Source organism: Molothrus ater, chromosome 1 (assembly GCF_012460135.2).
Source record: "Molothrus ater isolate BHLD 08-10-18 breed brown headed cowbird chromosome 1, BPBGC_Mater_1.1, whole genome shotgun sequence".
Classification (NCBI taxonomy): Eukaryota; Metazoa; Chordata; class Aves; order Passeriformes; family Icteridae; genus Molothrus; species Molothrus ater.
The window spans coordinates 16,364,624-16,384,810 of record NC_050478.2 but is presented as its reverse complement, the minus strand read 5'-3'; the positions used below and the strand labels follow the sequence as shown (position 1 = coordinate 16,384,810).

The window sequence follows — 20,187 nt, the reverse complement described above, 5'->3', positions numbered from 1 at the left end:
TGAGGAAAGTTCTTCCCATTCTTTTTTCACTTCCAAGCTAAGCAACTCCTCAAGAGCCAAAGTTGACTAAACTTCATTCTATTACAACTTGACCCAGGTAGAAGCCTAACCTTTGAGAGTTATCATGTAGGGAACCAAAACAACATAGAAAAATGCAAAGAAAAAATTTTGAATTATTTTTCATTTTAACAGTAAGTTTCACAGCTAGGTTACCTTCTTCTAAGGTCTCCCATTCACTGTAATCTTGCCTTCTTTAACTGAGCAGAATAGGAATTTTGTTTTGCAGTTGTATTATGTCACCACTTAGAAACGAAAAAGAAATTATTTAACTTAGCAGGTAAATTCACAGTTGAGTTTTCCAGTATAGCCTGCAAATATAGAAAATATCTTTTATTTCTTTTAAACCATAACAGCTAAAAATTCCTGTTTGTTTTCCTGTATTAGGATTCAAAACCACAATGTCTATCTTTGAAAAAAAGATACATACAGGAGGGTTTAAAAAAAAAAAAAGCCATAAATTGAAACAATTGAAACAACTCAAATTTCAAATTTCATGCCCAGAAGTGATATAATCAATGATGGCCATTACTATTCAATTTCCTTATTACAGCTGGAAATGGAATCAAGTTGTTAAAAAGTTTTCTGGTCAAACATTAAGCAGAAAACAGTACTCAAACAACTGCTAAAAATATTAATTAGAATAAAACCAGATTGATTAGATGTTAATTCTCCTGCTCTCCAGTCGCAGAATTTGCTTTCCTGGAAAAGCAAGAAGAATTGAATCGGTGTTTCACGAGAACACACCTGACACATCAGCCTGCAGGACACTTGGCACAGTGCCATATGTCTGCCATATCCTCCCTGAGAGGAAGGTGACCATGGCACCTGGGGACACTGTTCTGAGGTGAGCATAGTGGTGCTGGGTAAATGGTTGCACTCGATGATCACAGGAGTCTTTTCTAAGCTTAACAATTCCACGATTCTACAACGCAGTCAGACATGCACCTTGATGGATTCCAGATAGTGAGCAAGAAGTGTGAATCTGCAGTCTGGGGATTAGATCCCCTACCCAGGCATGAACCACCACCTTTTGGCACTCTGGGGAGAGGAAAAATGTGGACTTCAAATCCCCCAGGTTGAGAAGGACCCAGGAACAAGGCCTCCTATTTCTTGGACTCATCAGCTAATTAACTGCTAGTCCACTACATGTAAGATAAGTACCAAAAGCATCTTCCTAAGAGAAAACTGCAGAAAGGGGTATGGGACTTATTGTCTCCTAAATGTAAGGGTCATATGAATGTCTAAGGTATATCCTGGTTTCCTACCAACCAGCTTCACTGTACCAGTGCTCCACATTACAGATTTCAAATTCTAATCAGGAAATCATCATCATATGATGCCTCCACAGATACCTACCTCCATACTTTCTTAGCCAGGAGCCTGAATGTTATGAGCTGCAGTGGTGAACATTACAAAGCTTATGTTCTTTGTCAAAACCTGGGACATAAAACCTTCCACTGCATTTTAAACAGTATTTGCTTTATTTTTTCCAAGACAACAGCCTTTAGGATTTTAAATGGGAAGAAATTAGGTCAGGTATTCCTACTGAAGCCCTTTTAAATTTTTTTTTCTTAAAATTTTGTTGCAAAATTCTGAAAAGTGTATCTGCCTTTTACATCTTCCATTAATTTATTTCGAATATAAATGTCTGGAGAGAACACTGATTTACTGAGAGCCTTACAAGTAGCATATGTCTGCTAAATATTAGCCAGAAAAATATTTAAATATAATTCCAGTTTTTGATTCCTTTGTAATCGGTCTGATTTATCTTTGATCACATATTTTAGCAGTAAGTCATTAAAAATGCACAAAGAATTTGTGCAGAGATCAGCCACAGAATACTGATCTGAACATTTAACAGCCTAAGGAAAAACACAAAAAACACAAAATGCAACTCATGCACTTGAAGCAACCAAACATTTGCCTGCCTTTCAACACTCCTTTGATAGGATTGTCTCTATTCCTAAATGAGAGGATATACCACAAGTCCCTACTGTTTGAACAATCTTGCTACTTGAAGACAATTTTCAGAGAGTTTAAAATACAAAATTTTCTATCTGTGTTTCTGTTGGTGCAATGCAATAACAAGGAAGCTACCATTCACTCCTTTTATCAACAAGAGTACAAAGAATAAGACACGCCCTTCTCAGAGAACTGGAAAAACCTGCTACGTGAAAGCTGAAAAGTCTCCAACTACCCATTCCTTCATTTTGCTCTACTTTCAACAGAACTGAGGGAGGCTGAAAGGACTTGGCCTTAGCCTAACAAAAATAAAGCTGAGCAGAAAAGCAAGGGCTGTGTATAAAAACACTGAAATAATTGTAAAATAGTAAGAAAAACCTACTTAAAATAAAAGGACAATCTTGGCACAAGATTGTTACCAACTGATGATGAATAAATTTAGGTTGAACAATCTAAGCAGCTACATAATGTTGAGGAATTTAGCACTGGAAGAGGCTTCTAATTAAAACAGTGAGGGGAAAAGGCTCAGCTGCTTTTAAGACAGCGCTCCATATGGCTATGTCTGTATGACATAAAGCCTACAAGAGCATGAAAATAAACTTGATGAATAGGCAGGTCCTTTCCTGTCCCACGTTCCTAAGATAACAATACCTGTCAAGCAAATAACATCATTCTGATACAACCCTAAGATATAACCATCTGTCAGGCAATACCCCAGAATAATTACACCACAGAAAGCAAAGCCAGATATTAATATCAGAGCAGGACAAACTTTGCCAAGAATAAACTTCACAGAGTATATTTTCATAAATATCTTAGACCCATAACCTCATTTCTCATAATTTCATGCTGCCTCTGCAGAAAGAACACCTCTCATGCAGTACTCACAAATCTGAAAGAGCTCAGATTATTTGTCTCCATGCAACCAGGCACTCCTATGATCTGCACCCCGAGCATTCTGCACACACACAGCAGATCATCTTATCCCAAACAATATGACATCTAGTATGCTCAATGGGCCCTTGATTTGCTACAACCCTTACTGTCTTCATCAGGAGGAGCCAGAAACGGCTTTGCTGTTCAAAGCTTCAAATTTTTGCCCTCCTTAAACAGAAAAACTACAGCAATCATGAAGGTGTAAAACAATTGGTTAGACATGAACAGTCACAGAAATAACACATTCTATTAGACTAACATTTATAACTTGAAAGAGCAGACAGTCTTTCAGGCATACCAGCCTTTCAACTTGCTTTACATCCAGAGATATATCCCTATTCCTTACAAAACCATTGTGGTTAAAACCCATGGAAAGTTTTTCAGAGCAATAATAAAACTTGTGTCTGAGCCATACAGTTTCAGTAAATTAATCTCAATCTGTATTTTACTTAGCTTTACTCTCTTAGCAAAGCACAGAGCATGCTAGCTGCAAGACAGCATTACAGTCCATTTTCAGTTTGTTTATATCACACTACAGCATTTTCCTTCTATTTTAGTTCATCTGCTTATTACAGAACATCAGTGCTTTTTAACCCTGTCATCCAAACAGCATACACTCTTAATTCACTATGAGAACCTACAGATCTGATTCACAGTATATTCTAGGCATATGATTGCATAATTCAGACAGGTTTGAAAAAAGGTGTGCTGCCAAGATACCACCAAAGACTTCCAATTAGCCCTGCTGAGAATAAACAGACACATTTTACTTGACCTACCCTACTAACCTCAGCAAGCTGGTCCTTAGCAGCACATGCCAAGCTCAAATGACCACTTTCACATCTTCATTGCAACTCCACATCAAGTCTTTGATCATTTTTCATCTGGAAGTACCAAAGAGATTTCTGCTTCTTGGCCTCTATACAGGCTCCTCATAATCCACCACCTGATCTCCCTTGTACCACAAAGTGGGAATACTCATCTCAACTTTAGCTGCATTTTTCTCCATCACATACAGAAAGGGATATATTGGATACTGCTAAGATAAATTGCAGTTAACTGTTTGTAGATCATTTTGATTATTTTACCATAGTGTTAGATAGCAAAATACAAAACTATAACAATATCATATATAGGGCCTCTGACAAATTTTGACATTCAGCAGTCTGACACAAAAGTAAATAAACCGGAAGATGAAATCTACTTGAACTGGTTTTCATTTCTCTAAATATTACAAAATTGTAAGTACAAAATTACTTGAAGTATAATTCATTTTTGCAGAAGCTTACTTTTAAAGTGAATAAAGTTACTGAGAATATTTTGTATCACAAAAGGTCTTTCCCTTAAGATAAGCATTAAAAAAGGAAACTGAACTCTTCAGAAACGCTGTAAGCACACAAAAGGAAAAGCTGTCTATACAAAACTAACTTAGAGCATTCAGAAAATATGCAGATGCCAAGAACTGCACCCATTTCAAAATACTCTTGCTCTGTGTCTTCTGCTTCTTCCAAATTGCACCCACAAACAATTTACAGAATTCCCTCTCAGATATTCTGATTACTCTCCTACACTCACCCCTGGTCAGTTTACAGGCAGCCTGAAGTATTTTGTTATGTCACTGCAATGACAGTAAAGGAATGCTGTGTCCCAAGCAGCACAGCTATTTTTTAGTATATTATTTTGAAATAATACTTTCTGAAATACTGTCTTGGGAATATGACTAGGGGATCTCAGGAATAGTTGTTTATGTTAGGCCTCAGGCTGATAGTCACAAAAACTTGCAGTTTTTATTGGCAAGGTTCTTCTTTCTTCATTTATATTTAATTCCAAGTTTATAAAACTACATAGGTAATTCTGGGAGCTGTTAAATCCCATGCCAAGTCATAAGCCAAAGACCCCCATGAAAATAGGTCAGATCAAGAACTCTCTGATAAGACATCAGCAACAGAGAAAGAAATCTGCCTCACATTGACTGCCAGAACACAGCCCACTTGGAAGAAACATCTCAGCACCACTTAAGGAACTACTACAAAGTCCAAGCCAGCCTGACAATACTGTTTGTTCTCTCTTCAGCATTGTCTAACAAAGAAAAGGAAACAGAACAAACACTGTGCCCCATGACAATGCAACTTACTGATTGGGAACCACTGACCTAGGCTGTGGTACCACTACACCAATTCATGTCAGGGCTGAAGCCAGTTCCATACCTGGTGATCCAAACAGCTCATCCCTTGACCCTTTAGAAATAGGCTTTTATTTAAAGTTTTTACCATTCATCCTTTGTTACAAGATTTCTGTATGATCCAGTGGATTAGCTGAGCTTTTCCTTTAGCTTTACTATTTCCAGGACTACTTCTCTGTTCCCTTCCAGCATAAGTTCAGAAAAAAATTCTCCTGAAATGTGCTGATTCTGCTAAAAGAATGACAAGCATCTGACATTTTCCTTTCTGCACCTCATCACTCTCTAGTTTTTTGCCTGGCCTGAGAAAGGTTTCACTGACGAGGAAGGTGGGGAAGACTCATTAGGGAGAGAGGTTTGATGCAACAATCATCTGAAACTCAAGGTCAAATGTTTCCCTTGGTAACAGCTGCAGATGCACACATATACCCACACACATTCAGTCTTCTTGCAGTGAGGACTGTATTGTACTTAAACACATACATCATGAAAGAATTTCTTGTAAGTAGATGTGCATATGAGGAAGAGTTTATGCATAGAAACATCCAACCCACCCCCCCCCCCCCAAAAAAAAAGATTCTCTAACTACAAAGAAGAGAAAATATGTCATTTCCCATGTGTTTGTAACTTCTAGTTTCTAGATTTGTGAGTTGATCTGCAACATGTAAACACTGGATTTGGGGCTACCTTTCCTATTATAACATAGTAAAAAACATCACAAGATTAAGCACAAGGTAATTAGACATTAGGCTTTCAGCCAGGCTGTGGCATGTTCTTACTTCTCCATTGGGAAGGCAGGCTGTCACACACACCCATATCAAATCTCATATCCCTAGTCAAGCATTCAGGTGGGGAGATAACATCTTGGCATACTACTCAAGAATGAGTTTTCAAGAAGAAGAGGTCATATTATTACTTACAAATTCAGAACTATATATTATTTTAATGCCTCTAAAAGCGTTCCAAGAACTACAGAGATCTATTTCTTTCTAAAGGCAGCAAAATATATACAGAGGAAGAGATACATTCTCTTAATTTCCACTATTCAGGAGATGATGTAAGGAACAATAGTAGGGAGACATTAACAGTTGTTAAAGCAGAATCAAAATCTAGCCCTGTTGAGAGAGGAAGAAGGTGACGATATGCTTTTCATTCGTGTGTGATGGCCAGCACATGGGCTGTAAGGCCCACACTAACTGGAAGGCACAGAGGGAAGGTTTAGCCCTTTGCTCACTGTCAATGCACACCTAAAAATAAGGGAAAACAGCATTTGAATTTGACCTGCCAGTGAGTGAGCAGCACCCCAGTGCTATGAGAGGGATGAAGCTGTCTGGCCTCTGTAGTGAGGACACTGTCCTTGTAGCCTGGGAGCCAGGAGCAACAGAAGCATGCTGGAATCCTGCAGACAGACAGCAGCAGCTCCAACCACGCCTGTGCAGGCACTGGAAGAAAGACACACTCTTATTTTTATCCCACTGCTGAGTGACCTTATGAGCTGCAAATTAGCAACCAAACAAATACCTAACCATAAGTATCACACACAAGATGAGATTTGCTTTTAGACAACTGAGGATAACTAAATGTATTACTCATATCTTTACAATATGGGCAAAAGTAAGAAATCTCAATTTAATCACAGCTGCTCTGACACAGTAGAAACTGTTCATACAAACACACTGAACAGAAGGTCCAATTACTTAATACTTCCCTGTTACTATGGTCTGTTAGTGCTAGACCATATTAATGTGCATGCATGTTTTCATGTCAGCAATCTGGAGATACTCCATTCGTATTACCAAGGTGATTTTTTCATAGAATCACAGAATGGTTTTGGTTGGAAGAGACCTAAGAGATCACCTAGTTCCAACTCCATTGCTGTGTGCAGGGATTCCCCCCCACTAGATGAGGTTATTTAAGACCTCATCTGACCCAGCCTTGAACACCACCAGGGATAAGGCATCCACTTTCGTTTTTTCTTCCTGAAGTACCCACCATCCCAACTGAGCACCTTGTGAAAATGTACAACACACCTCCTGGCACTACATGTCACTCAACACTTTTCACCTGTGATGACAGCAGGTTTGTTTTAATAAGCTGCAGTGTTTTGATAAGTAATGCATGTGTCTGTTGAACTGATACATACATTTTAAATATTAATACTGTATCAAAGCTAAATGAAAGCTTTAGAGAAGACAGACTAAGTGATTTAATAAGGTAGGACATTTAACTCCCTGATGTAAGTTAGCAGCACTTAAAATGGTGAGCTCAGTCCTTGGATAAAGAAACCAGAATTCCTCTTGCTTTCTTTCAGGTGTAATTGCTATCACCCATAGGAAGTCAAGACAGCTATGTGTAATTCATTAAATAGTGTGGTAAAACTGAAAGTCTGAGGAGTAAAATACAAATTCAACATTAATGAAATGACATTTACTCAACAGCCATCAGCAATTACATGTCCACCTACACAAAAAAGCTAAAAGAATTAAACATTGTGATACAATTGCTGTCTGCCTCCATTCACAGAGCAGTTAAACTGAGTATTTACCTAAACCTATCTTCCTACAGGATGCTTTAGTTCCAGACCATAAGAAAAAACTAACACCACCTCTGCTTTGCTGACCCAGAAGGGAGCCACTGGGGATAGAGTTACTGATGACCATCTGACACATGTTGGTTATGTTTCTCTGTACTTTTTTACAGTCAGTTAAGGTGATAAAAACCAACCAGAACTGATTTGGGTCACACACACCCCCTAGCCAATTCTTCTCTAAATATTAAAAGAAAAAGAGCATTTGGCAAAATTTCTTACATTCCCTTGGTGTTCTATGATTTATTAAATATAATTAGCAGATCAGCAAGTTTCTTCTGTGAGAAAAGGTTACTCAGTTTGCAAACCATTCCTAACAGGTATTACCTAAGACTCCTGTGCTGTGTGAAATGTGTGGGCTTGCTTTTTTCTCAAAATCCAAATATTTGTCATATTAATGCCTGCACATAACTCTTTAAATCAGGTATCCACAAAAAAGTATGTTTTACAGCTCTGCTAGAGTATCTTTCTGTATCTAAAATATTTAACATCTTCCACAGCCATGTCAGCTGAAGAGTCTTCTTTTCAGACAGATTCCAGTATTGGTTTCTAACACCCTTCTGTTCCCATCCCAACCTTTTTTTCCTTTGTAAAGGAAGGTATTTAATAGTCTTAATGTATCAATGTAACCAAGTTTAATAAAAGGCCCTAATGAGAGGGAATCTTCATTATCTTCATTAAGTAATAAATGCATATGTCAAGAAATCAGGAGTTAAGATAATGTTTAATACAGTACATAGTGCCAGAAAAGTTTCCATAGCTTCTGGGAAGCAAAAGCCTCCACAGCTGGCACAATGAAGTTTTTAGCTTTTCTCCAGTTCCTAATCTGGTCATTTGACTCCCAGTAAGTCACTTGTCCCTTTTAACTTCCCTTCTCCAGTAACTGCCTTGTGAATCCTTCCCTTTGTGGCACTCAAACAAAACTTTGCACATCTAACTGCTCAGGAGGACATTCTCCTCTCCTGCTGCAGTCCAGTGACAGTTTCTCCCTCAGTCTGGCTGACAGCATGCCCACCATCCACTAGAAGCAGCATCTTTCAGCATATCTAAACAGATGAAGACTACAACAGCATTCAATCATCTATATTTGCAAGTTGCAGCCATGATTCTAAACAAAGGAAAACATCTGTCCTTTCTACACTCAATACAAGAATGTGTTTGCTGGACAACTGATCTGTCTGGCCTCAGTACTCAGCTGCTGCACGTGATTTTTGCTCTCCATTTTAACCGTCAAGATTGCTTGAAGACAGCCAGTCTTCCCTGGGAAGGACCCAGGGTGTCTCGCCAGGTCCCACGGCACAGACACATGACTCTCACAGCAGTCAGATGAGGGACCAAAGGCACCCTTCAGCACTTGGCTCAAAGCATGCCATTCACAGTTCTATCCTCTGAGGTTTGCTTGCCATTTTGATACCCTTGCTCAGACTGGTGGAGGCAGCTGGAAGGTGGTCCAAGTCACTGTCTGTATCACATTTCAAACACTCGACAAGCTTTCGAAGCAGAGAGTCACGCACCGCAGCTCAAGCCCTTTCAGACTTCTTGTGCTGTAGTACTTGTAGTGCCATTTCAATACCAAGACAAAGTTTCTAGCACGTATAATTTTGATGTTTTAAAGTCACAGATTTGGATCCTTAGAGAAGTAACTAACCTTTGAGTAAGAAGCCTACAAGCTGTGGTACTGGATGTTCCCATCCCCACAGAAATTAAATGCTGGGACTGAAGTTACAGGTTAGCTTGATGTGTACTGGAGGTAACACAGATTTGCTGAATCAGTTAACCTTGGAGACCAGGCAGCAAAAGGCTCCTTTCAGGGTCTCTGGGACTCCCAGATGGCAAGAGAGCAGCAGCAGTGTGAGGACAGGGTGTGCCCCAGGCAAGACAGCTAACAAAGGGCTGCTGTTTGTCCTGGTGGGAGCAGCACTAACTGCCTTGGGCTGGTAGGAGGGAAAGCGTTAAGGGAGGAGCAAGGATTTTCAGATATGATTTAGAGTAGCGATTTCACAGCTTAGTTAAGCTTTAGCCTTCATTCACCTTAACTAGGCAGCAAGCTCTTCAGGGAGAGGTTGGTTTTGGTCACTTCTCCAGCCTTGCTAGTTTCAAGATGATGCAGCTCTGGCGTTCCCCCTTCCACATGCACATTTCAGTTACAATGCAATCCTAACACAGAAGTTAACTGTTCACAGCTTCCCAAATGACCCAGATTACAATGAGATAATTAACTGCTCATGAACAGCTATTCACTGAAAACGTCTATCACAGTATCTGTTCAGGCACTGAAAATATTCATTACTGTATCTGTAAAATCTCTGAAGAAGTTCAGGACTGTTTCTTTATATACAGAATTAGACCAGATTTAGTTCTTTTTTTCCAACTCTCCTGGACCGTGATAAATAAGCAAAGCTTTTTATCAGCTGAACTTGTAAGGTGTTTTTTAAAACCACAAAAAACCCTCTCCATATTCCAGTTGAAGCTTCTGATTCGGTCACATCGATGTGTGAAATAAATATACTTCACTCTCATGTATAATTAGCAATGTCAAGTCTGTTTCTTTAGATAGCATTCATGGCATATTGTCTGTGAAACAGCAGCTCTGCACTTCGTATCTGAAACTACTTTGTTCCTCTCAGAACAGCTTCAACAGATTGGCTAAACCAAGCTCAATCCACTAAACAATACATTATGAAAGCAATAAAGGTTTACTATCATCTTTTTATACATGGATGTGTGTGTTCTCAAATACTGAGACACAATTAGTAGCTCTGATGCAGTTTTACTCTATGCCTAAACTTGCTATACAATTTATGATGCAACATGTTTCGAAGTCAGTCCTTACTAACTGTTGGCTGTATTTGCAATACTTCCCTATTTTTTCAAAACTTCTCCTATCATACGTGATGAAATAACATAAGAAATTTTAGTCATTCTTGACTCAAAAAAGAGGCTGTCTTTACAAGACAATAAAGCAGTACACCATTAGACAACACACAATACTTACACCACATAATGGTACAACACTTTCACAACTTTATTTATTAATACAAACATGATATGAAATTATTCTTGGTCTTTCATACTGACCTACAAATATCTGTTTATTGCTCAGGACAGCAGAAAACACGCAACAGCCTAATTCAGTATCAGAAAATAATGAGCAAGAGTCATTACAAGGGAGTCCTACCTGGATAACTGTTTTCACTTCAACAGCAGCATAAGATAATGCATTTTTCAGATTGCCAAGCTGAGAGTCTATGGAATCTGAAAGAAAAGAGAAAGGGTAACAGTAATATGACATTCTAGTCTGCATTGGACATATTACATAATTCTAATTGTTCAGAGAATAAATTTAAATTAGTTAACTTCCAAATATCTGATTCTATATGAAACTCTGCAGAAACAAGAGAAGTCAAAAGACTTATTAGCTGGGGGGCGAGAGGATTCCAAATTGCATATTTATTCTGCCTCCACACTTGTCTGAGATAAATTGGTCTTAACATTAGAATTAAGCAAAATAATTATTTTTAAATGAGTACACGTAAGCTTTATGTAACATATAAAGATCTGGAAGACTTCAGATATATAATCCCATCTTATACATTAAAAACATGCAAATTCTGATACAAAATTTTAGGTGTAAGCCTTCTACCACTGCACTGAATATGTCCACTTCAAAAAGCTCTTAAGTACCTGTGACTTCTTGCCTGTAGTAAAGATGCTCATTTCTTTACTTCATGATAGCTAATTACTCTGCTTTGAGAGTTAGCAATAAGCTTTAGCCCATAACTGGCTGTGCACACCAACATTGAGCAAATGTCCATTTTGCACTGCCTACTGCTCCTACACACCTGAGAACACCCCAGGTCTCCCCTTGGCAATAAGTGCAGAATTGGAGCAGCAACCACGGAATACACGTAGGGGCAGCCCTGGGGTGTGCATGGCAAGCACCTGACAGTCAAAACAGGATCAAGGCAGGCCTGTTCCTTCCATGTTCATGGGTCACCATCTCCTCTGCACACCGCAAACTACAATACAGTTCATCTCTCCAATTTATATTACATATAATATAACTCCTCTTTAGTATAGTTTGTAGTTACAGTTAATAGACTGATTCAACTATTATCTTTAAATACTGATGTCACTGAGGATAGAAACCATGAGTTCACTCCATGAGCTTTTTGCTGCAGGCTTATTACATCACTGACAAAAAAAATAAAATAAAGACGTTGGCCACTGTAGCAAGATGTGATTCCAAGAGATTAAATAGACTGAAAACCCTTTTATATTAGCAGTTCATCTTTTCTTCAGAGCTTACAACTGTGAGATAAGATTGATTCTAGTCATGATTCATAATGTAGAATGATAAAACATTTTCAGGACAAAATCCTGAACCTCAAAAACTAGTCTGCTTAATGTTACTGCTTAAGAGCACATGGAATCTGTTAGCCTACTAAGGTGGGGGGAAAATTCAAGTTGTGTTTTTGGGTAGTTAAGCATAAGGAAAGCTAATATCCAAGAACATCAACACTCTGTGCATATTCAGATATGCCTTATTTTTTATATCTGATGGGTTTCCCCTAAATGCAAGAGTGCCAGCTAAAAAAAAGAGCATGTCAATGTATCTGTCATCTATTTCTGTCTTTGAAAACTCATTTGTCCAAGAACTCATGGTAATGTTGAAAAACAATTCAGTAAAATACAAAAACATGGCATCAGAGCTGTTCTCAGAACTGCCATATGGCCAACATGACATGGGACAGAGCTAGTGGTCTGAGCTGTCAAGGGCTTTTAAGGATACTGCAGTGTAAGTTATTTGAAGTGTATTAAGTAATGTTTGCACTCTGTCTATTTCTGTAATACAGGGCAAGGTACTGTATTAGATAAGTATATGATATCACTTGTGATAGAAATGTCCACAATCCACTGAAAGCAGGTATAAATAAATTCAGCTTTATTATTATACTTCTAAGACTAAAATTAGGAGGACACAATTTAATATACTCCATCTTTTCTTTAACACACAAAAACCAGCAAGCAGGAGATGAGGTCAGGAAGAATACACACCTCATAGCCTGGGATTAAACTGCATTAGCACAGCTATGTGGGAAGCTTTCATCACTCCTACACATAATTCATGCAGTTCTAGATGGTCAAACTTGCTTAACTCACTGCAACAACTTTCCAAAACATTCTCTACAAGGCAACTAACAGACACTTTGCTAGCAGCAAGACTGGATTTTTTTCCTGCTTCTACTCATTATCATAGCAAGTTCCACAGTAAAATTTAAAAAAGAAGAACTAGTTTGGAGGGAAGACACTACTGAATGAGTTTCATAGATCCATTATGCTCCCTTCCACGTGCTAGAATTAAATGACAGACTCATGGGTGGCCCAGGTGCTTGCCACACAGAACGGGAAGATTCCGTGCAGGAAAGCAGAACTAAGGCTGGAGTTTCAGTGAAAGGCAACATTGCAACATCCTAAGATGGGAGTTGCAGCAGATTTAACATCATCTTCGTGAGAAGCACAGTACTCCTGCAAGGCACTCAGGAAAGGACTGGAAGTTGCCACTTAGAAAACATACTTGGGACCATTTCCTACCAGGTGTTGGGATGTTAACAAAAATGCAAATAAACTTCCAAAGTAATAGCACATTCCTTAGCCTGCTTTTTCTGTACCTGGTATTGACTTTTACACTGTACTCTTAAAAACTCACAGCTCTGACACGTGCCTAATTTAAAATTTAGCTTCCTAACTGCATGCTACTACACAGAAAACATTTTATTACAAACACAAAAACGCAATACTAACTCAGGTTCAAGGTCCATCTGACACAGTAGCGTGTTTCTAATAAGTACTGCTAGTGGGTGCATAGAAAACAAGAACAGAGCAAACACAGAGCTGCCATCCCTTGATGTACTTTGTTAGCTGACAGCAATCTGCAGCTCCGGGATTTCCCATCTCCTTTTAAGTGTACACATGTAAATATAAACACAATCACAATAAAGTCCAAACCTAGTCAATGTCTGAAATAATTTCAATCAAGTCCTCAGCATTTAGGTTACTGCTTTATTCCTTTTCACAAAGATGAATAAACTGGCACAGTTGAAACTGATGACTCTCATTCACTCATTTCCTAGCTCTGCATGATTAAATCACAAACCCTAAATTACCTGTTGCTTTAAGACAGCTTTTAGAAGCCACATGCAGTCACACACCCTGAATGCAAAAAATCTTAATCCAAACAGGGACATCTAGCAAAATCCTAATGTCAAAATCTCTCCTAAGTGAGATTATATATTTGATCATCCACATCAATTAAGGACAAAGAATACTTTCAGTAAGTGAATAACCTAGTAGTAAATTATGTAAGGTATTTCTATAAAAATAGCCAAGATATAACATCCCTGCATAAAAGAGACCTGATGGATGAGAATACTTCATACCAAAATTTTAATTACTATATTTTAAAATGATCATGTACAAAACAACATGCCTCATTAAAAGGCTCCTGATCTAAGTCAACTTAAAATAAGAACTCCAGACCTCATCCAAAAGACCTAACCGTAAAAAACAAATTCTGAATTCAGCTACCATAGATAGCCATGAGGTCTAATGATGTTGATCACCACTGTCCAGACTGTTTAGTCTTCCTCAAAGGGAAGAATTCTGGCGCTGGGTGATATGGTTTAGTGCTTTAGGGGTTACAGTGATGGTGTTGATGCGTTCACGGTTGGACTTGATCTTAAAGCTCTCTCCCAACCTTACCGATTCTAGGATCACTGAAAGCTATTGCCACTGAAGTTATTCTACAGTTTACTCAGAGGAAATAAAAAGCAAAGATATGGCAGGCTGATTAAGAAATGAAATCAGTTAAGAAGCTCTGGAAGCATAGAAAGGCATGTTGTTAAAAACACAGGTAAAATAAAACGAAGCTAGGAATTCAGAAGGGAAAGCACACAAGTAACATGCAAAGGCACCTACTGCTCTTCCCAGCTCTTTCCTCAAATATCATCTACCTTCTCCACATGCAACACGCCAAATTAATAGCTATTTATTGCTCCACGCAGATTAAACGTAGGCATTAACAGGAGCTGGCCTCACAGGTGAATTAAGTTATTACCAGCCAATTCATAAAAACGCCTCCTGTTCCCGATACCCCATAAATTGAAGTTGATAGGTCTCCAGAGCCCAGCTGCGCAGCCCGGTGTCCCTTAATGGCTCAGTCACATCCATTACTTGCCAGAGCGAGCTCTGCGTAACGAATCCCGGCAGCCCGGCAGGTTTTAAAAGCCGGAGCACTCGCCGTGATTAGATCCACCGGGAGCAACCCCGCCCGCTCCGGCGCTGCCCGCGGGGGGGGCTCGGGGAGCCGGCGCTGCCGCACGGAGCCGCCCGCCCCGGGGAGCCCCGCGGGCAGGGCAGCAGCTCCAGGGGGGCTCCCCGGGGAGGCGGCGGCGGCCATCTCGGAACCGGCGCCTCCCCGCGCCCCCGGGACCGAGCGGCCACAGCCCGGCACCTGCCGCATCCCCTCGCTCGCCCGCCGACTCCTCCCGCGGAAAAACCCCCGGGCGCGCCGCGAGCGCCTCGGAGCCCCCCGCCGCGACCCTCGCCAGCTCGCGAACCCCCGCGGGGCTGCGGCTCGTACCTGCGGCCGGGCCCAATGCGCGAGCGTGGCTCAGCTCCGTCTACCCGCGGCTCCGCTCGCCCCGGCTCCGCATCGCCGCCGCCGCGCTGGGCCGGGCCGGGCGCGCCGTGCGCCGCCCACCGGGGCGGGGCCCGAGGAGCCCAACGGCCGCGCGCCCACGGCCCGCCCGCTCTCAGGGCCCGCGCGCCATTGGCTGGCGGCGGGAGGGGCCGCGCGGGGCCGGGCCGCCATTGGCCCGCGGCGGAGGCGGGGACCCGCCCGCGGGGGGCGCGTGACGCCGTGTGGCGGGGCTGGGCCGCGGGTCCCGCGCCGGGAGCCCCCCGAGGGATGGACCCGCTGAGGGATGAACCCCCTCACGGATGAACCCCCTGAGGGATGAACTCCCTCACGGATGAACCCCCTGAGGGATGAACTCCCTCACGGATGAACCCCCTGAGGGATGAGTCCCCTCACGGCGGGGCCGCCGCCGGGGCCGCCAAAAATTCATTATGGCTCTGTCCGAAAGCGAATGCGAAGCTCTTCACGCAGTTACCATTTGTGCTGCTAAGCTTCTTCCAATTTTTGTTTATTTATTATGCCAAGTCTTTGAGTTAGAACACCTTTGCATGAACATATTTTCCTCTCTAAAAATTTGCTAAAATTCTTTGCTGGATATGTGAACTCGCATCTTGTTTGGACCTTTTTAGCAGCAGAGCCCTCAGACCTTGCAAGCACAGGTTGGAAAGCATCGGTCAGGGCTCTGCACAGGAGAACAGCAGTGATCTGCAGCAGCTGCTTGTCCAAGCCCGGAAAGGACTAGTGACAAAGTAAATTAATTTATTTGTCAGCCCCGTGCTTCTGTTTTATGCACATGCTAGCAGTGAACCACATTCTTTCACTGTGATCCAAACATTTTGGGATAATGCGACGATGTTCCTCCAATGCTTATTGAAAATATCCTTAAAAGGTACGGTGGGAAAACAGTACTTCAGTTTGCTTCTCCTGCTGGGTTTTGTTTCCTCCTGTTTTGTTTCACTCTGAAACCTCCAGTGTTGAAGCAGACACGATCCCTCAGGCTGGGTCCGTGTGCCTCTGCTGTGCTCCCAGCCCAGACGCGGGACCCGCGGTGCTGCCTGGCCGGGGACACCGCGCTGCTCCAGCAGGGAGCCAGGGCAGGGAGCTGCGCAATTAAAGGCTATCGGCATGCTGCTGAGAGATGGACGGGGCTTGGGAGCTGGCAAGCTGGGTGGCTTCCCCACAAGAAGAGGCTACAGTCCTACTTGTGTATGAAAGAACAAGACTTTACTCTTTTGGTGAATCTACTCTTAATGGGTTTGCTTTTCATATAAAACATGCTGAGGATTCTTTCAGTCTTTTCCAAGCAAAGGAATACACTGGTATTACAAATAGGTATGTTTGCTTCAGCAGTGCTGTCCAACATCCACGCAACTCAGCTTTCAGTGCACTGGACTGCCGGCCTGCAGAAGTGCTCCCTAGTCTACAGCACGCTGTACTGATACTAGTTCCTGGCTAATCTCTTCAAAATATGTCATTACAGGTAGTTTTGGACAGCTGTAATTCTCCTGCACTGAGAGAGGCCTTTCAGCATTGTCTTCAATCAGCGTTTTGAATGAAGTGCTTAATTGTGCCAAAAATTCATTGCAATACGTAAGCAGTTCCAGAAGACTAGATTCTTACAGCTTCCTCTCATGTCTTTTATTACTAGACATATGGTTCTGTAGTGTATAATGCAACTACTCTCATTCAGCTTCCTTTGACATTTGTTCCTATTCAGTTTAAAATTGCAGTATTTGACACACTACACGATTACAGGATTTCATTATGTTGTCAGTCATTTTTTGTTTAGATGAGCAAATCATTAACAATTACTTCCCTTTTATCCATATCTTCAAAGACAGGATATGGTCCTTCCTTTTGTGATCCATCAGCAGCTGAAGCATTCCTGAAAGGAAACCTGTTGAACATACATGGTTAGTTTTTGAATAAGTTATTCTCAAAGCCAGTAGAGTAATTACAGTGCCTAGAAAAGCTAAGACACATCAAATGTAGCTCAGTTCCTGGATGAATACATATTTTTTGTGGGTTTTGAGATCACACTTTAGATATTAATCTCCCTGTCCTTTTAAAGAAATGTTTCACAAGATTAAACAAATGCAAAGCTAATGATTTCCTTCTTGTTATGCTGAGTAGCACTCAAGTACTTTTTCATATCTTAAGACTTACCTCTATTTGGAAAATTAATTAAAAAATAAATAGTTCTGAGTTCTGATACTTTATATGCAAACTTTTACTTGCAGTCAGGCTGTTGTTGGAGAAATTTAAATTCCCCAGGATGAAAGTGCTGACAGACACTAAGCAACAGAACTCCAAAACACAACTTCCAGTCAGAAAGATGAATTGCCATTGTGCCTATCCATGTATTATCCTTCCTTTCCTATTGTAGGGTTTGGCAAGAGTGAGTCGAGCCTTCTATTGGTTTTGAAAAAGGGCATTTTCTCCACAAATCCAAAGCAAAGCAGCTCCTGTAAGCTGAACACTTAGCAAATGTGATGAAACTAAGGAGACAAGGAAGAACTTTCCACAGATCAGTGCTTTTTCCAAACTCAGGGGCTTTTCCAAGCCATCTTCAAAGAACATTTTTCTACATGACTTTGGTTAAGAACTAAGCATCTCAAAATCATTAAATCAGTCCAAGTCTGAAAGTCTACCAGCCAGACTAGAAAAAGATGGTCAGGGAGGTAAATTTAAGCAGGTTGGATGACCTGCTCCTTTTCATTTCCTCCCAGAGGTTTTTCTGGTGAAAAATGGCAGGAAGAAATAAGGCACTTCAGAAGCTGTTGAGACACTCTTTAGATATGACTGATATGTCTGGGGTATTTTCCTCTGTCTTGCTGACACGTTTGGAAATCTGCAAAGGCAGCATCCTACATCTTTCTCAGGGGGATGCAACAGTAGAAAGACATCTCAGGTGGTACCATGTCTGCATATCACTGTACACATTCCACCCACAGAATCTTCCTGGTTTCCTCTAAAGATTTAGCCCATCACAAGGTGTTGGCATCGGTCTTTTCAGTTGCTAAGTTGTTTTTACAAGGCAGTTAAAAACATATTAAATACTTTCCTAAAATTATTTTTCCATGCAGGCAATTGCTGTGTTTGGCACCAAGATATTATATGATCATTAATAGGAAGTGAAACTGAGCCAGTTTCTCTTCAAAGTGTGGCCAGCCCTGTGGGACAATTTGAGAATTCCTACTTCAAATATGTTTAGTTGTGTGTGTTTAGAAACTGCTTTGGTGTTATTCACCTCCTGACACTGACACTTTTGCTGTGCATAGCTGAGATTCTTGCATAATTTAACAGAGCCATCTCAGGTGTCTCCCACTCTGTTCCCAGCATTCAAACTGTGTTCTCCGGGTTGTGGCACGCAGTTTGTGTTACATTACATTTACTGAAGAGTTTACCCAACTTACTTATTTAGAAAATTTTCTAGAAGACAAGTTGGGTGGGGGTTTTTTTCCTTCACATCTATTTGATTTGCTTCAAAAATACCTATGAGAGCTGTCTCCAGCCAGGTCTATTTCCTTGGTTTTTCTCTGATATGAATATAACCAATATTATTCTATTTTTCATCTCAAATTCCAGCATTGTTGGTGCAATTGATAGTCACAGACATAATTTTTTCTGTTGCATTTTAAATACTTGCTTATTTTTTTGTGTTACTGTTTCATTTTCACAGTATTCCAGCAGACAGGCTTGTGGATAGCACAAAGGACTGGCTGAATGGAATTGGAACCAGCAAAATATCTGTTTCAGTCATTGCAAACTGAGGATACTGGAAAATATAATGTTTCAGTCATTGCAAATCAAGGATACTGGAAAATATGTTAAAATGGTTTCATTTATTAAAGGCATATTTAGTTTGTTTTCTCACTTTTTCCTATTATAATTGCAAAACCTTCTGATTTTTTTTTTGTTCGGCAATACTCTGAAGTATTGCTATCTAGGTATAGTAAATGAATTATGCAAATTATTTTATTGAAAGAACATGCACATTTATGTGTACACATTATTTGCCTGGTCTTCTTATTACAGATGCAACTTGTCGTAGTAACATCCTAGTTTGTTAAAGCAAAAAACTGCTCTAAAGATTCCAGATTTCTGTCTGATACAGTAAAAATCTGTCATGCTTGTGTAGGGCATGTGGAGCTTGAATACAGTAGTATAAATAAATATTGAAATATGTTAAACATTATTTTTTGTTGGTTTAGGTTGAGAAATTTTTCTAGCTGCCCATAAGGTAATTTTAACTTTCTTCTTTCATTATATTTATAAAAGTCTCAAAATACATCAATTTTTTCCTTTCACCTTGTAAAATTTTTCTGTCTATAATGTTAGTCACGGAATACTAGGTTGGAAGGGACCTGAAGAATTTTCTGGTCCAGTCTTTCTTGGCAAAAGCATCATCCAGACCAGATGGTCCAGCATCCTGCCCAGACTAATCTTAAAAGTGTCCAAAGTTGGGTAATCCACCACTTTTTTTGGGAGATTATTCCAGTGGTTGGTGTTCTTGTTAAAAAATATTTCTCTTGTGTCCAATTGGAATTTCTGCAGATGTAACTTGTACTCATTACCCTTTGACTTTTCCATGTGTCTCATTTTAAAAATTGACTCTCCATCTTCTTTGTAGCCACCCATTAAAGACTAGAACCATTACCTCCATCAGGTCTCCCCTGAGCCTTCTTATCTCAAGGCTGAGCAAGCCCAGTTCTCTCAAGCCTTTCCTCACGTGGCAGGCTTTGAACCCTTGGATCATCTTTG

The 20,187-nt window shown here is 40.5% G+C and overlaps 2 protein-coding genes across 2 annotated transcripts in view; both read right to left on the bottom strand.

The window, feature by feature from the left end:
• Positions 1–15,446, bottom strand: part of MPP7 (MAGUK p55 scaffold protein 7) — a 148,563-nt gene extending 133,117 nt beyond the window's left edge. The window contains exons 1-2 of the mRNA XM_036400341.2: positions 15,367–15,446; positions 10,903–10,979 (exon numbers count right to left, since the gene is read on the bottom strand). The gene's annotated coding sequence lies outside the window, so the exon portion shown is untranslated. The remainder of the gene's footprint in view (positions 1–10,902; positions 10,980–15,366) is intronic.
• A 1,596-nt stretch (positions 15,447–17,042) lies between these two features.
• Positions 17,043–20,187, bottom strand: part of LOC118684414 (microtubule nucleation factor SSNA1-like) — a 41,781-nt gene continuing 38,636 nt past the window's right edge. Inside the window, exon 3 of the mRNA XM_036379252.2 lies at positions 17,043–17,320. The gene's annotated coding sequence lies outside the window, so the exon portion shown is untranslated. The remainder of the gene's footprint in view (positions 17,321–20,187) is intronic.